The 13,437-nt window shown below is 45.6% G+C and overlaps 1 pseudogene; it reads left to right on the forward strand.

Annotated features, from left to right (window-relative positions):
• The first annotated feature begins 4,405 nt into the window (after nt 1-4,405).
• On the forward strand, nt 4,406-4,523 carry LOC124552884 (annotated as a pseudogene).
• Nucleotides 4,524-13,437: the final 8,914 nt, after the last annotated feature.

Genomic DNA, 13,437 nt, shown 5'->3' on the forward strand with positions numbered 1-13,437 from the left:
GGACGAGTTCGGCCGAGCGAGACTGAGAACAGACGGGAACGTGCGAGGCTGGGAGACCGGCCGACGTGCTGTTTGGGAACGAGACCGACCGTTTCCCGTTCCCGGGGACTGTAAGTAGAAAGCCGCGGCCGAAGTGATGAAAGACCGTTCCTTAGAATTCGTTCCTCGCTCCTTCCGTTCGTCTTGGTGAACCGTTCCTTCGGAACCGATAGATCGCGAATGACCCATGTCTATCCAGCACATTCCACGTAAACACAGCCCGCACCATTATGGAGCGCGGGCCGGAGTGGCCGTGCGGTTCTACGCGCTACAGTCTGGAGCCGAGCGACCGCTCCGGTCGCAGGTTCGAATCCTGCCTCGGGCATGGATGTGTGTGATGTCCTTAGGTTAGTTAGGTTTAATTAGTTCTAATTTCTAGGCGACTGATGACCTCAGAACTTAAGTCGCATAGTGCTCAGAGCCGTTTGAACCTTTTTGAACCATTATGGAACCAGCAACAGCTTGCGCAGTGCACTGGGTCCACGGCTTCGTGGGATCTGCACCACACTCGAACCTTAGTGTCAGCTCTTAACAACCGAAACCAGGACTCATTTGACAAGGCCACGGTTTTCCAGTCGTCTAGGGCACTCGCATCGGTCGTTTGCTGTCACACCTCATCAACGCCAAGCTCCGAACCACTGTCCTAGCTGATACGTTCGTCGCACGTCCCACATAGATTTCTGCGGTTACTTCGCGCGGTGTTGCTTGTCTGTTAGCACTGACAACTCTACCGTGGCGAGAGGTGATGCCTGAAATTTGGTGTTCGCGGCATACCATCGACACTGTGGATCTCGGCATACTGAATTCCCAAACGATTTCCGAAAGGTACTGTCCCATGCTTTAGCTCCGACTACCATTCCCCGTTCAGGGTCTGTTAATTCCCGTCGTTCAGCCATATTCACGCCGGAGACTTTTTCACATCAATCATCTGAATACAAATAACAGCTCTGGCAAATCACTGCTCTTTTATACCCTGTGTGCGCGACACTACCGCCGTCTGTATGTGTGCATATCGCTTTCCCAAGACTCTTGACACCGCACTGTACATCTATTGTTGAAAATACACGTTGCTGTACATTAATGGGGGCAATTATACCAAAAAATTTAAGTCGTACCGGGAGTATCCTTTTTACTGTGACTAGCAGCGTATGTCGTAGTCCAAAATTACATTCTCAAGTCGAAACGAACAACGAAAACGGTGGGAAAAAGGCAGTGAAGAACTATGCTGATGAGTACGTATGCCTGCCCTCACGTTCCCGTCCACTCCAACATCGGACCACTCTCGCGTTCTCACATCCGACTGCCGCACACATCTGGAAATTGCACGATCCGACCAGCCGGCCAAATGAAGACGCAAAATTCGGCCCCTTCAAACTCTGTCACGTGCTGATAAAGCGGTCTCACACGAGTACGCGGCACCTCCGTGTCCTTCACAGTGAACATGTCACGCTGTTCACGCCCCTTATGTACACTACTGGCCATTAACATTGCTACACCACGAAGATTACGTGCTGCAGACGCGAAATTTAGCTGACAAGAAGAAGCTGCTGTGATATGCAGATGATTAGCTTTCCAGAGCATTCACACAAGGTTGACGCCGGTGGCGACACCTACAACGTGCTGAGATGAGGAAAGTTTCCGACCGATTTCTCATACACAAACAGCAGTTGACCGGCGTTACCTGGTGAAACGTTGTTGTGATGCCTCGTGTAAGGAGGAGAAATGCGTACCATCACGTTTCCGACTTTGATAAAGATCGGATTGTAGCCTATCGCGATTGCGGTTTATCGTATCGCGACATTGCTACTCGCGTCGGTCGAGATCCAATGACTGTTAGCAGAATATGCAATCGTTAGGTTCAGGAGGGTAATACGGAACGTCATGCTGGATCCCAACGGCCTCGTATCACTAGCAGTCGAGATGACAGGCATCTTATCCGCATGGCTGTAACGGATCGTGCAGCCACGTCTCGATCCCTAAGTCAGCAAAAGGGGACGTTTGCGAGACAACAACCATCTGCACGAACAGTTCGAAGACGTTTGCATCAGCATGGTCTATCAGCTCGGAGACCATGGCTGCGGTTACCCTTAACGCTGCATCAAAGACAGAAGCGCCTGCGATGGTGTACTCAATGACGAACCTGGATGGACGAATGGCAAAACGTCATTTTTTCGGATGAATCCAGGTTCTGTGTACAGCATCTTGATGGTCGCATCCGTATTTGGCGACATCGCGGTGAACGCCCATTGGAAGCGTGTATTCGTCATCGCCATACTGGCGTTATCACCCGGTGTGATGGTGCGGGGTGCCATTGGTTACACGTCTAGGTCACCTCTTGTTCGCATTGCGGGCACCTTGAACAGTGGACGTTACATTTCAGATGTGTTACGACCTGTGGCTCCACCCTTGATTCGATCCCTGCGAAACCCTACATTTCGGCAGGATAATGCACGACCGCATGTTGCAGGTCCTGTACGGGCCTTTCTAGATACAGAAAATGTTCGACTGCTGCCCTGGTCAGCACATTCTCCAGGTCTCTCACCAATTGAATACGTATAGTCAATGGTGGCTGAGCATCTGGCTTGTCACAATACGCCAGTCACTACTCTTGATGAACTGTAGTATCGTGTTGAAGCTGCATGGGCAGCTGTACCTGTACACGCCATCCAAACTGTTTGGCTCAATGCCCAGGCGTATCAAGGCCGTTATTACGGCCAGAGGTGGTTGTTGTGGTTACTGATTTCTCAGGATCAATGCACCCAAATTGCGTAAAAATGTAATCACATGTCAGTTCTAATATAATATAGTTGTCCAATGAATACCCGTTTATCATCTGCATTTCTTCTTGGACTAGCAATTTTAATGGCCAGTAGTGTATCTACCAGGTCTGGTAGCAACACTAACGCCCTCTAGTGCCCGTTCTACCTTACTAGGAGAATTCCAAACTGACGTCCGACCGTGTCTTTTGGGTGCTTTTTTTTCAGACTTTGTATATTGATAGTAAGAGAATGGGAACAAAAACTAAAAGAAGAGAAGCTATCACCAATCAGACTGCGAACTAAGAAAAAAAGTATTGAAATTAACTGTTTAGCATTTGTGGATGATTTTTGCCATCCTTTCTGAAAACCTAACAAATGCTGGAATACAAATCTATCTCTCGGAAGAAATAGCCAACAAAGCAGGTTGAAGAATATATGTAAAAAAAAAGAGAAATACAAAAAATCCTCCGGAATCCCTAGCAACAGACATTGGCCAGATAAAGAGGATTACATAAAACGGAGACAGCTTATGAAATAACTAGGAATGTCTACAACAAAAGGTGTCTGTCTAAAATTTTGAAGATACAGCCCTACAACATAGTAGTAAAATCAGAATGTTTTTATGCAAGTGAATGTTTAGTACTGACCTACAAAGTACACAAACTTGAAAGTCCTAGAAAGAAGAATCATTCGAAAAATACTTGGACCACCAAAAAATACAGAGGTATAGAAATTAAGAAGCAATGAAGACGTTTATCGCAACATAGAAAACATAAATATTGGGGAGAGGCGAAAAAGGCGACTGCTGTTTTTTGGACACTTACACAGAATGAACAGCAACAGGCTAACCAAACAGATTTTTAAATATCTTTGGGACAAGAAGTCAACAATAGCCTGGATGCAAGAAGTTAGGAAAGATTTGGAAAGAAATAACACAAGTGAAAAAGATGCAACAGAAAGAGTTTTAAGAGGAAAGTGTTAAAAATGGAAGGATTCCAAGGCAAGAGGGAAAAGAAGACAGGGTCAAAATGGTACGAAGAAAGAAATAGGATACATAGTGAAAAGATGAAAGAATACTGGAGGAATAAGAAAGAATAACAAAGAAGGAAGCATTGAAATTGGTGCCGTGGTCCTTAAATGACCCAAACGAAGAAAGAAGAGAAAGTTATTTCGTGCCGTTGCCTTCCAAGAAATATGACAGGCGACAGCTGTAAGCTCCGACACGGTTTGCGTGTTGTGCTACTTCCTGCTCATTAAACACAAGGACTGGTGCAACGAAAGATTTCTAAGTGTAAACGAGCGTCTCATTGTTCTCTCCCTCTCGCGACTGGGCTGCAGGAGGCTGCAGACTTCCTTAACTTTTTTCTGCTGCAGTTCTTGTGCGACAGGTCCGTGACATCGTTTTCTCTGAGGCTGTTCCGAGTTGGTAGGCTGCGCTCTCCTTTGCTGCCACTTCTTCTCCCCATAGCCGTGATTCGCGCCCTCGCCGTGTCCTATCTGCGGCTAAATACCGCCAATTTTTTTTTCTAGCTTTCTGTTTAATCCGCTGCGTAGTTCTATAAAGGCGTGGTAAAAGGTAATGTCTCTGAATTTCTGTTCTCAAGATCGGCAACGGCCTTGCCGCAGTCGATACACCGGTTCCTGTAAGATCACCGAAGTTAAGCGCTGTCGGGCGTGGCCGGCACTTGGATGGGTGACCATCCAGGCCTCCATGCGCTGTTGCCATTTTTCTAGGTGCACTCAGCCTCGTGATGCCAATTGAGGAGCTACTCGACTGAATAGTAGCGGCTTCGGTCAAGAATACCATCCTAACAACCGGGAGAGCGGTGTGCTGACCCCACGCCCCTCCTATCCACCTCTTCCACTGAGGATGACACGGCGGTCGGATGGTCCCGGTAGGCCAGTCTTGGACTGAAGACGGAGTTCTCAAGATCGGTTAAGGTATTGTATGTCGTGCAAATTACTCGGTCTACTTTCCTGCTTCACTGACGCAAGTTGCGATCCTCTGCCGCTAGAGGGCTCCGAAATACAGCGGTGTTTGACTTAAACTGTGCCGGAGCTCGTTCACACATGGAGCACCCCCTCGTTCAGCATGACAATCGCAGACCGCACACGAGTGCTGCGACATCTGCAACAACCCGACACCTTGGGTTAACTCTCATCAATCATCCTCCGTTCAGTCCCGAGCTGGCCCCATCCGATTTTCATGTTTTACCAAAACATAAAGGAATCCTTCAAATGGTTCAAATGGGTCTAAGCACTATGGGACTGGACAGCTGAGGTCATCAGTCCCCTAGAACTTAGAACTACTTAAATCTGACTAACCTAAGGACATCACATACGTCCATGACCGAGGCAGGATTCCAACCTGCGACCGTAGCAGCCGCGTGGTTCCGGACTGAAGCGCCTACAACCGGTTGGCCACCGCGGGCGGCTGAAGAAATCCTTCGATGGTTGATAGCGACGATGCGGTGAAAGCAGAGGTGATGTGGTTCCGTCAACAAAGTAAACGTTCCACAGTGGCGTATCAGCGAACAGACGTCTCGTTAGGACAAGTGTGTTCGTTTCGAAGGCTACTATGCTGAGCAGTAAGTATGTAGTACGCAAACAACGTTTGTTTTTTGTTTAAAAAAGAGTATGAATAATGACCTAGCCTGTGGCTAAGCCATCTCTCCGCAGTTACCTTCCTTCCAGTAGTGCTAGTCTTGCAAGTTTCGCAGGAGAACTTCTGTGAAGTTTGAAGTTTGGAACGTAGCAGACGAGGTACTGGCGGAAGTAAAATTGTGAGGACGGGTCGTGAGTCGTGCTGTGGCCTTCTCCACCAGACATCACGGCGCCTAGAGTATCAGCAACCAAACTGCAGTCGCAGGTTGCCCGCTTCTCAGGCACACCGAAGCACTACACAACCGACAGGCGATATTGATGAGCGGCCACAACAACAACAACAACACACAGCAAAGACACCAGCGGCCACCAGGGCCGACATAAACATAAGGAAGTGGTCGCTGCAGATCCCGGAACTATTTTCACACGTCAATCACGTGATTGAAAACAGTTCCGAGGTACTCATCCGCCGAAGCGCTATAAAGGCCGGCGCTCGGTCGCACATGGGCAGTTCATCGATCGCCAGCAGACGTGGATAGTTGCCGCCCCGGCAGCCCGGCTTGGATCTTCTCGCTGATCTCTGGATTAGGCTTGGTATATCGGAGAAGGCTCTGGTGGAGACTAGTAGGAAATTATTTCAGTAGTTTTCTGTATTATTCTTGTATGTAGTTGTGATTCGAAGACGGATCACTGTTTGGTGTTGGTGTTATACTTGGAGAATTTGTGTTGGTTAATTGAACAGTCCAATAAATTGTTTTCGGACTTTGATCGTTAGTTTCTTCTGCTTACGCAGATATATCAAGTCGTGCTTGGGTAACTCTGTTGGTAGAGCACTTGCCCGCGAAAGGCAAAGGTCCCGAGTTCGAGTCTCGGTCCGGCACACAGTTTTCATCTGCCAGGAAGTTTCAACTTCAAGAGTTTTCACATAGAAAAATTGGGGGGGGGGGCATTACTTTTCTGCACACCCTTGTATTTTGGATGTATTCTTCTTCTTTTTATTTTTAGCTGTCCGTAGCACTACCGTTATCAACGAACTGCTCACACTAGGGCCGGCCGGAGTGGCCGAGCGGTTCTAGGCGCTTCAGTTTGGAACCGCGCGACCGCTACGGTGGCAGGTTCGAATCCTGCCTCGGGCATGGATGTGTGTGATGTCCTTAGGTTAGTTAGGTTTAAGTAGTTCTAAGTTGTAGGGGACTGATGACCTCAGATGTAAAGTCCTATAGTGCTCCGAGCCATTTGATCCATTTTGTCTCCGTAACTATAACAATATCATCTGCATAACGTAGCATGTCTATCCTCTGCCCATTAATTTTGATCCCCACCTCAGTAGTTTCTCGAACTTGGTCTATAGCTGGAAGCGTATGTCGTGCAAATAACGCCTCTCGCGTGCTTATGCAGAATTTATCACGTACCACAACCATCAGCGATAACAACTTGCAACAAGTGAAATAGAAATTCCCTACAGCTCGCTACCATCACGTTTAACGCTCGCATTAGCTACGGCTTTCAGAGCAGAGCGCCCGAAACACAACTGTACGCTCATTGGCTGTCGGAGTATGCGTGACGTAGGTGCGCAGAACGATCTCAAACTCGACCGCCATCGTTCGTCACTTCAAATCCACTATGTGATCAAAAGTATCCGGACACCACCAAAAACATACGTTTCTCGTATCAGGTGCATTGTACTGCCATCTAATTTCAGGTACTCCATATCAGCGACCTCAGTGGTCATTAGACATTATGAGAGAGCAGAATGCGGCGCTCCGCGGAACTCACGGACTTCGAACGTGGTCAGGTGATTGGGTGTCTCTTGTGTCATATGTCTGTACGCGAGATTTTCACACTCCTAAACATCCCTAGGTCCACTGTTTCCGATCTGATAGCGAACTGGAAACGTGAAGGGGCACGTACAGTACAATAGCGTACAGGCTGACCTCGTCTGTTGACTAACAGAGACCGACAACAGTTGAAGAGGGTCGTAGTGTGCAATAGGCAGACATCTATCCAGGAAATGAGGCGCTTAAATTAGTAAATGAGTTCTGCTATTTGAGGAGCAAAATAACTGATGATGGTCGAAGTAGAGAGGATATAAAATGAAGACTGGCAATGGCAAGGAAAGCGTTTCTGAAGAAGAGAAATTTGTTAACATTGAGTATAGATTTAAGTGTCAGGAAGTTGTTTCTGAAAGTATTTGTATGGAGTGTAGCCTTGTATGGAAGTTAAGCGTGGACGATAAATAGTTTGGACAAGAAGAGAATAGAAACTTTCGAAATGTGGTGCTACAGAAGAATGCTGAAGATTAGGTGGATAGATCACATAACTAATGAGGTATTGAATAGAACTCGAGATAAGAGAAATTTGTGGCACAACTTGACCAGAAGAAGGGATCGGTTGGTAGGGCATATCGTGAGACATCAAGGGATCACCAATTCAGTGTTGGAGGGAAGCATGGAGGGTAAAAATCGTAGAGGGAGACCAAGAGATGAATACACTAAACAGATTTAGAAGGCTGTAGGTTGCAGTAGGTACTGGGAGATGACAGGATAGAGTAGCATGGAGAGCTGCATCAAACCAGTCTCTGCACTGAAGACCATAACAACAACATCCAGACCATCGCACAAGAATTCCAAACTGCATCAGGATCCACTGCAAGTAATATGACGGGAGGTGAGAGAACTTGGATTTCACGGTCGAGCGGCTGCTGATAAGCCACACATCACGCCGGTAAATACCAAACGACGCCTTGTTTGGTGTAAGGAGCGTGAATATTGGACGACTGAACAGTGGAAAAACGTCGTATGGAGTGACGAATGACGGTATAGAATGTGGCGATCCGATGGCAGGGTGTGGGTATGGCGAATGCCCGGTGAACGTCAAGGTGCCAGCGTGTGTAGTGCCAACAGTAAAATTCGGGGCGGTGGTGTTATGGCACCTTCTTGCTTCCCACTGTTGAAGAGCAATTCGGGGAAGGCGATTGCATCTTTCGACACGATCAAGCACCTGTTCATAATGCACGGCCTGTGGCGGAATGGTTAGACGACAATAACATCCCTGTAATGGACTGGCCTGCACAGAGTCCTGACCTGAATCCTATAGAACACCTTTGGGATGTTTTTGGACGCCGACTTCGTGCCAGGCCTCACCGACCGACATCGATATCTCTTCTCAGTGCAGAAAACCTTGAAGAATGGGCTGCTATTCCCCAAGAAACCTTCCGGCAAACGACTGAACGTATGCCTTTGAGAGTGGAAGCTGTCATCAAGGCTAAGGGTGGGCCAACACCATATTGAATTCCAGCATTACCGTTGGAGTAGTGCGCCACGAACTTGTAAGTCATTTCCAGACATGTGTCCGGATACTTTTGATCACCGTCCTTCAGTTGCCACGACAGCAGCATGCGAGCAGCCGCACAGCTTTGCCGTTTCTGAGGCGCTCCTTCCCAGGTGCCGGCCACAACAGTCTGCCCTTTGTTAAAGTCACTTATACCAGCGGAATTCTTGTTTTGCGGTAGGGATGGCGGTTATTGTCACTAAGGCAACGGGTTTTACGTTATATCGTTTTTTTCTCTCACGCCAGTTTAACCTGACTGTTGAAACCGCGGGAATAAGCGGTTTCTAAAATACCCGGTTTCTTGTTATTTCTTGTAATAAACGTAGAAATCGAGTATAGACTGAAAAATGTTGACTCTCAGTTTCGAGACGCATACAATGAAAACATTAAATTAAATAGGCAAATAGAAGAAAACTTTGTCCGTCCACAGTTGCCTACTTTTCTCGAAGAGTGATAAGTGGTTGAATACTGCAAAAAATAACGTTTTCTCCTATTCTAATTTTTTGGAACTCTGCTCGAAAATCGCGTTATAATCGGGAGTCGTACAGCTATTTGTGCACTACGAACGGTCTGTGCTAAAGGGGGAAAGCTGAGGTTCAAGAACTTTGTTTTTCGTGTTAATCTGTCCATCTTCGAGGACTACAAGCAGATAAAGGCATATTACGAAGACACAGACAGCAAATCAGCTGCTTTCTGTTTTTATTGTAAACTATAAATGAATTGTTGTTAAGTTTTTAATGTATTAATGCTACGGTAATTTTCTTCCTCTTGTATTATTTCAAAGAAATGGCAGACAGATGTTTAATCTTTTAAAGCAAAAAAAATGGTTCAAATGGCTCTGAGCACTATGGGACTTAACTACAGAGGTCATCAGTCCCGTAGAACTTATAACTACTTAAACCTAACTAACCTAAGGACATCACACACACCCATGCCCGAGGCAGGATTCGAACCTGCGACCGTAGCGGCCGCGCGGTTCCAGACTGTAGCGGCTAGAACCGCTCGGCACCCCAACCGGCTCTTTTAAAGCAAATGAAGTATTGTACGTCATTGCTACTTCAGTTCATAAAAATATTTCCAGATCAGGGTTGGTGCCGTTCTGCAATACAACGGATGTCCGGGGACGACAGCGAGAAACTGCCGTATTCTCCAGATGCGGACGAGTCTCGCAGACTGCACGCACACAAACATACCTTAAGCCACCACACACGACAACGGGGACATTATTGTTTCAGCAACGCTGTGCCGTTTCGTATGTCATGTGTTTGTTGCTCGTTTCTGTTCGCATTCTTGTTAAAATAACTCCGATCGCTTTTCCCATTTCCCGTAATAAAACAATATTTCAGACCAATGCAAATTTATGAGTAAAGATTACTCCTTGTGTTTTAGAAGTGAAAAACTTAAGCACTGCTGCATTAGCTAATTGACATTTCGTTTTTTTAGACGGTTATTAGCAAAAAATTAAAAAAAAAACAGCTGTTTCAACCGTGACCAAACAGATGCCGAAAAAATATCGGTTATTCAGAACTACAGGGTGTTACAAAAAGGTACGGCCAAAATTTCAGGAAACATTCCTCACACACAAGTAAAGAAAATATGTTACGTGGACATGTGTCCGGAAACGCTTACTTTCCACATTAGAGCTCATTTTATTACTTCTCTTCAAATCACATTAATTATGGAATGGAAACACACAGCAACAGAACGTACCAGCGTGACTTCAAACACTTTGTTACAGGAAATGTTCAAAATGTCCTCCGTTAGCGAGGATACATGCATCCATCCTCCGTCGCATGGAATCCCTGATGCGCTGATGCAGCCCTGGAGAATGGCGTAGTGTATCACAGCCGTCCACAATACGAGCACGAAGAGTCTCTACATTTGGTACCAGGGTTGCGTAGACAAGAGCTTCCAAATGCCCCCATAAATGAAAGTCAAGAGGGTTGAGGTCAGGAGAGCGTGGAGGCCATGGAATTGGTCAGCCTCTACCAATCCATCGGTCACCGAATCTGTTGTTGAGAAGCGTACGAACACTTCGACTGAAATGTGCAGGAGCTCCATCATGCATGAACCACATGTTGTGTCGTACTTGTAAAGGCACATGTTCTAGCAGCACAGGTAGAGTATCCCGTATGAAATCATGATAACGTGCTCCATTGAGCATAGGTGGACGAAACTAAAATGAGCTCTAACATGGAAATCAAGCGTTTCCGGGCACATGTCCACATAACATCTTTTCTTTATTTGTGTGTGAGGAATGTTTCCTGAAAGTTTGGCCGTACCTTTTTGTAACACCCTGTATAATACCAGTATCGGTTTTTACCGGTCTGATTTTCCCACCCCTAATTTGCGGTCCGTATGGACGCTAGCGAGATATGTAGAAATAATTCCCCGATCAACATTGCATAAGTACGGTAACTTTGAATCTCTGTATCTCTGTATAAATAATGGTATCGAAAAAAGCTTCGAAGTTCCCCGAGAATATCAAGTTGTTGTTGTTGATGTTGTTGTGGGCTTAGTCCAGAGACTGGTTTGATGCAGCTCTCCATGCTACTCTATCCTGTGCAAGCTTCTTTCTCTCCCAGTACCTACTGCAGCCTACATCCTTCTGAATCTGTTTAATGTATTCATCTCTTGGTCTCCCTCTACGATTTTTACCCTTCGCGCTGCCCTCCAATACTAAATTGGTGATCCATTGGTGCCTCAGAACATGTCCTACCAACCGATCCCTTCTTCTAGTCAAGTTGTGCCACAAACTCCTCTTCTCCCCAATTCTATTCAATACCTCCTCATTAGTTATATGATATACCCATCTAATCTTCAGCATTCTTCTGTAGCACCACATTTCTAAAGCTTCTATTCTCTTCTTGTCCAAACTAGTAATCGTCCATGTTTCACTTCCATACATGTCTACGCTCCATACAAATACTTTCAGAAACGACTTCCTGACACTTAAATCCATACTCGATGTTAACAAGTTTTTCTTCTTCAGAAACGCTTTCCTTGCCATTGCCAGTCTACATTTTATATCCTCTCTACTTCGACCATCATCAGTTATTTTGCTCCACGAATAGCAAAACTCTTTTACTACTTTGTCTCATTTCCTAATGTAATTCCCTCAGCATCACCCCACTTAATTCGACTACATTCCATTATCCTAGTTTTGCTTTTGTTGATGTTCATCTTATATGTTAAGAACATATGGTAAAAATTTCGACTATCTAGCATGGTTAGAAATTACAGAAGTGGCAATCCCCAGAACTGCTATTTTCCAAGCCTATAAATATGGTTTTCGGGATTTTCTCAGGAACTGGCTCTGTGCAAACGATGCTTTTACAAGCCGCCTAAGCTTCATGCTAGACCACACATAATGAAAAAGAACCAGCCGATTTGTTTAATTTACGTGATCGGGAGGAAGTATCTAATACACGTAGGATAGCTAAAGTAGGTCCGTTCTTCCGACGAATGGTCGTCAGTTCAAGGTCAGGCGCGTGGTCAAGGGGCGTCTTGCCACGGTTCGTGCCCCCTCCCCCCCCTTCCCCCCCCCCGGTCGGAGGTTAGGGTCCTTCGTTGGGCATGGGTGTGTGTGTCGTCCTTGGTTGGCTGGTTGTTTTTGGGGAAGGAGACCAGACAGCGAGGTCATCGGTCTCATCGGATTAGGGAGGGACGGGGAAGGAAGTCGGCCGTGCCCTGTCAAAGGAACCATCCCGGCATTTGCCTGGAGCGATTTAGGGAAATCACGGAAAACCTAAATCAGGATCGCCGGACGCGGGCGGGATTGAACCGTCGTCCTCCCGAATGCGAATCCAGTGTGTGTCGTCCTTAGCGTGAGTTAGTTTAAGTAGTTAGATTGTGTAGGCGTAGGGACCGATGACCTCAGCAGTTTGGTCCCATACATCTTACCAGCACAAGGTCAAGGTCTGACCAAAACAGTTGGCCGCTTACCTCTTGTTATATCTCTTAAAAAAGAGTAACTATTTATTTAGAGGAAACACTCTCCTAGTAAATTTGTTTATCCTTTGATTTATCGTGATCTGTTACTGATTTTTAGTGAAGTTAGTGTTTATGTTTAGCTTTCAAAAAAAAAAAAAAAAAAAAAATACAAGAGATATAATAAGCAAAATAGTGAATTTCGTAGGTCGCCAATTACGTATTATATCTGGTTTTATCGAGCGCCAGGCTCTCTACAAATTACTGTAAATGCAATAGCGTAGTATTACTCAGCTCCATATTACTATCACAGAAAATAGACAAGTTTTAATAAAATTATTTTACTGGATTCCTTCAATTAATCTCACTGAATATTTTTACATAATTTCTTCCGCTCCGGCAATCAGACATTGTGCTGTGAAAAAATATTTTTAAATGTACCGCGTAATGGCGGCTAATTGTTAACAGTCAGAGATCACTGTTACTCGCTCCGCAGCAGCTGGAAACATGCTAAATAATTTTTATTAAATATTCTTTTCATAAGATAAATGTGGCGCAGTTTCTTGAAATAACACACGGAGACCACTTTATACTAACATATTCTTACTACGACACAGTTTACACCATGAAATATTTGCAATTACGTTACGACAGAAGCAAATGCTAGCGCAGCACGATAGCTTGCGTACCTTATTCCAGCTAACACCAGAAAGAACAGAACAAAACAGACTAGACAGAAGAATGAGCATTGCATTGTGTTTTATACTCTTAGAAA

The sequence above is a fragment of the Schistocerca americana genome, chromosome 10 (assembly GCF_021461395.2).
Source record: "Schistocerca americana isolate TAMUIC-IGC-003095 chromosome 10, iqSchAmer2.1, whole genome shotgun sequence".
NCBI classification, from domain to species: Eukaryota; Metazoa; Arthropoda; class Insecta; order Orthoptera; family Acrididae; genus Schistocerca; species Schistocerca americana.